Genomic DNA, 5000 nt, shown 5'->3' with positions numbered 1-5000 from the left:
AGAAAGAGGAAAGAGGAGAGAGGGAGAAAAAAAGAGAAAGGAACAAAGAAAGAGAAAAAGAGAGAGAGAAAAGAAAGGAGAGGAGAGGAGAAGGATGAGAGAGAAGACGAACGAGAGAGAGAGAGGGATGAGAGAGGAGAGAGGAGAGAGAGAGAGGAGAGGAGAGGGACGAGAGAGAGAGAGAGAGGGGAGAGAGAGAGAGGAGAGAGATGAGAGAGATGCGAGAGAGGAAGAGAGAGATAGAGAGAGAGAGAGAGCGAGACAGAGAGAGAGAGAAAGAACGAGAGAGAAAGAGAAAGAGAGAGAAAGAGATGGAAAGAGAGGGAAAGAGGGGGAGAGAAAGAGAAAGAGAGAGAAAAAAAAAGAGAAAGAAGAAAAAGAGAGAGAGAAAGAGAGAGATTGAGAGAGAGAGAGAGGGAGTGATGGAGAGACGGAGAAGAGAGAGCGAGAGAGAGAGAAGAAGACGAAGAGAGGAGAGAGAGTTGGGAGAGGGAGAGGGGAACCGAGAGAGTGAGAGGGGGGAGAGAGAGAAGGACGAGGAGAGAAGAGAGAGAGAGCGAGGAGGAGGGGTATGATGATGAGAGGAGGAGAGAGAGAGGAGAGAGAGAGAGGAGAGAGACGAGAGTAGAGAGGAGAGAGGAGAGAGAGGAGAGAGAAGACGAGAGAGGAGAGGAGATAGAATGAGAGAGATGGAGAGAGAGAGAGAGAGGTGATGAGGAGAGAGAGAGGAGAGAGAATGGAGAGGAGATGGAGAGAGGAGAGAAAGGAGAAAGAGAGAGAAAGAGTATGGAAAGAGGTGAGAGAAAGAGAGAGGAGAGAGGAGGGGAGAGAAGAGATGGAAAGAGGGTGAGAGAAAGAGAGGAGAGAGAGAGACAGAGAGAAAGAGAGAGAGAGCGGAATGAGAGAGGAGACGAGAGAGAGGAGATGAGAGATGATGAAGAGGAGAGAGACGAGAGACGAGAAGGAGAGAGAGTGGAGAGGGAGGAGAGGAGGGATGAGAGTTGAGAGAGAGGAAGATGAGGGACGAGAAGGGAGAAAAAAAAAGAGAGAGATGGGGAGAGAGAGAGAGAGAGAGATGAGAGATGGATGGATGAGGAGAGACGAGAGACGAGAGAGAGAAGGATGAGAGAGAGCTAATATTGAGAGTGAGAGAGAGAGAGGCGAGAGAGAGAGAGAGACACGAGTGAGAGAGAATGAGATGAGAAAAGAAAAAAGAGAGAGGAGAAAGAGAGAGAGGAAGAGAGGAGAGGAGAGGAGAAGAGAGACAGAAGAGAGATGAGAGAAGAGAAGAAAGAGGAGACGGATGAGAGAGAGAGATGAGACGAGAGAGAGAGAGAGAGAGAGAAGAGAGACCGAGAGGGGGAGGGAGAGGAGAGGGCCCTGAGAGGAAGAGAGGAGAGAGAGCCGTCCGAGGAGGAGAGAGAACGAAAGGGAGAGAGGCGAGAGGGAGAGAGAGACGAGGGAGAGGAGAGAGGAGGAGAGATGAAGAGAGGAGAGAGAGACGAGAGAAGAGAGAAGAATAGATGAGAGGAGAGAGAGAGAATATGGAAGAGAGATGGAGAGAGACGAGAGAGAGGGGAGAGATGAGAGATGGGGAGAAGGCAGAGAGAGAGGAGAGGAGGGAAGACGGACTGGAGAGAGAGAGGAGGAGGAGAGAGGAGAGGGACCGAGAGAGGGAGAGTGCAGATGGGACGAGAGGAGAGATGAGGAGGAAGAGAGGATGGGGAGGGATGGGAGGAGAGGAGCGGGGAGGATTAGGGGGAGAGAGGAAGAGGGAGGGGGGGAAGGAGACTAGAAGAGAAGGAGGGGGAGGAGGAGGAGGAGAGCGACGGGGGGGAGAGGACCGAGAGAGAGAGGACGAGAGAGAGAATGATCGAGAAGAGAGGAGGAGAGAGAGAGAGAGTACGAGAGGAGAGAGAGAGGAGAGAAAGGAGAGAGATGGAGAGAAGAGAGAGGAGAGAGGATAGAGAAGAGAGGAGAGGAGAGGAGAGAGAGGAGATGGGAGAGGATGAGGAAGAGAGGAGAAAAGAGGAAGAGCGAGAGGACGCGAGAACTGAGAGAGAGAGGAGAGAGAGGAGGAGAAGATGAGAGAGAGAGAGAGAAGAGGAGAAAGAGGGATGAGAGAGAGAGGAGAGACGAAAGATCGAAGGCATGAGGGAGACGAGAGAACTAGAACTTGAGGGAGATCAGGAGACCGGACGAGAGAGAGCCGGAGAGAGAGGATAGAGGAGAGGGAGAGAGAGAGAGAGAGAGAGGTCGAGAGAGAGTGAGAGGGAGGAGAGAGAGAGAGGGGAGGGAGAAGTGAAGACGAGAGAGGTAAAGAGAGAGAGAGAGAGAGAGAGAGGAGAGAGAGAGGATGAGAGAGAGGGAGAGCGATTGAGAGAGAAGAGAAGAAGAGAGAGCATATGTCACAGTAAGCTAACCCAAATTTTAGATTAAGCTTAGTCAGGATGTTTCTGTTTTCATTATATACATATATATAATATATATTATATAATATTATATATATCTATAATATAATAGATAGCTATATATATATATATAATATATATATATATTTATTCATTTTATTAATTAAGTCATTCATGTAATTTATCTTTATTTATATATTACTCAACTTATTACTATTTATAATCTTTATATATGGTTTGTATCTAGGGTTGTAGCTGTGCACGATTTGGTGTTTGTTGTGCGTTCAAGACGTGTGCGTTGTGTTGGTTCCCGTATGTTTCTGTATGTGTGTGTAGGGTGTAGCACAAACACACGCACGTACATAACCAGGTAAAATACACACGTACCAATATAGAAGAGTAAATGATAGAAGAGCGAAGTCTAAATAATACTTTACGTTTTTACCTTTTTTTCTTTTTCTAAACAGCATTTTATGGAACTTTACAAGTTTCCATTGATTGTTGGATTAGAGCAGTTTAGTATTATATCCTTGTTAAAGTATAATTCCAGGATCAGGGGATTTAAAAAAAAACGTTATGACGGGATTAGCAATTAGCAAGTCAGTTGTTTCAGCATATGTTGCATCATTCATGGGACGGTTGCAGCTGAACCTCTGATTACCTGCATTATAGAAGCTAATCAGTATGAAAAAGGTGCAGGCCCTTTCTTTATCAGTCTTTTTATCGTTGCTTAGGAAAGTAAAATGTCAACTGAAGGAATTAAGAATAAGAAAAATGTTAGCAATTGCCTCCCAAGCTGTCAGGGTGGAATTAGTTTACCATTGATAATTAGGAGCTTTCTTTCACGGAACAAAACCCTGGTCGTGCTATTTTTCATACTTATACTATATATACAGTGTATGTGTGTGGTGTATATATTATATAAAATAATATATATATATTTTTTTGTTATATATATATATATATTTTTTTAAAAATATATATATATTATTATAATATATATATATATACCATATTATATGTATACATATGTGTTGTGTGTTTCTATTATATATTATATATAATATATATATAGATATATATATATATATAAATGTTGTGTGTGTGTGTGTGTGGTGTGTGTGTGTGTGTGTGTGTGTGTGTGTGTTGTGTTGTGTGTGTGTGTGTGTGTGTACATATATAAAATACACACACACACACACACAACACACAACACACACACACACACACACACAAACCACACACACACACACAACACACACACCCACACCAACACAGATATATATATATATATAATATTATATATATATATATATATATAATATATATATATATATATATATATATATACGGAAAAATGAGCTCAAGAGAGAGAGAAAAATCGGGGCCGCCTGCAGTCCCGAGTGAAACAGCAAGCCTCCGGTACGCCATTCCGCAGCATCCCCTCCTCTCCCATTTGTCAGTTGCAAAGCCTGGGTTACCCCGGGCTTAAAACACGTTCCTGCGCCTCGTAAACTCTTTCGTGGCCGGGGCCTTCAACGCGCTGGACACTTTACCGGCCTGGACTTCGTATTGATAAACGTACATTAGGACAGAGGAAAAGAAATGCTTGGTGACAAGATGGCGAGGGTGATAGATGAGAAACGTAAAATTGAGGATGGAAATAGTTGTGAAGGAAAAAAAAAAATCTTTAGGGTGGAGAAAAGGGGTAAGGAAAAGATGGGTGTATGAAAAAAAAACGTTACATTTACGGTTGGGAGAAGCTGAGTGTGATGATCAATGAACGTTAAAATTTGGGAAGTGTTCGAGAAGATAGAGCAAAACTAGATAAAGAAAGATGGGATAACACTAGGATTGGAAAGTTAAGTTGCTGTTAGTAGTGTAGCCCAACATTAAAGCTGGGGAAAGAAAAGTAGATGATATGAGAAAATTCATGGACAAAATTGAAAAGTTTTTACAAACAAAAGAAACGTTGATAAAATACAATTGTTATAGGTATAAACAGGCATCATACTAGTGAAACGTACATTAAGGGTAGGGTAATGGGCTAAAATTTTTTGCCTATAAAAGTAAATCAAGGACATGAACTGGGTGAGTATGTTGATAAATGTTTGATAATGGTACAGCTGAATGATGGACTGAGAGGAGTACATTAAGAGTATATTATATCTTAGGAGTTTACATTCCCAAGGTTTAAGAATGTCTGAAGTATATCGGTTTGTGAGTTGTTGCTTTTTAAACTTTCTCTACTCTCCCCTCTCTCTCTCTTTCTCCTCTCGCTTCTCTCAATCCCTTTCCCCTCCACTTTCTCCTTCCCCTCCCCCTTTCCCCCTCCCCCCTCCCTCTTTCCCTCCCCCCAGCCTCGCCCTCTTTTGTACTTCGATATTTGAAAGCACGCTAGCCATGCGACATCCTGCCAGGAGCCGGGGTCTGGGGGAGGAAAGGGAAGGGGGGGGGAAAGGGGGGGGTAAAGGGGGAAAAACAAACACACACGCACACATACGCACACACAAGCATATGTATATACGGTATGTATATATGTGTGTGCGTGTGCGTGCGTGTGAGTGTGTGTGTATGTGTGTATGTTTG

This window comes from Penaeus monodon, chromosome 8 (genome assembly GCF_015228065.2).
Source record: "Penaeus monodon isolate SGIC_2016 chromosome 8, NSTDA_Pmon_1, whole genome shotgun sequence".
Classification (NCBI taxonomy): domain Eukaryota; kingdom Metazoa; phylum Arthropoda; class Malacostraca; order Decapoda; family Penaeidae; genus Penaeus; species Penaeus monodon.
Note: the sequence above shows the minus strand (reverse complement) of the source record.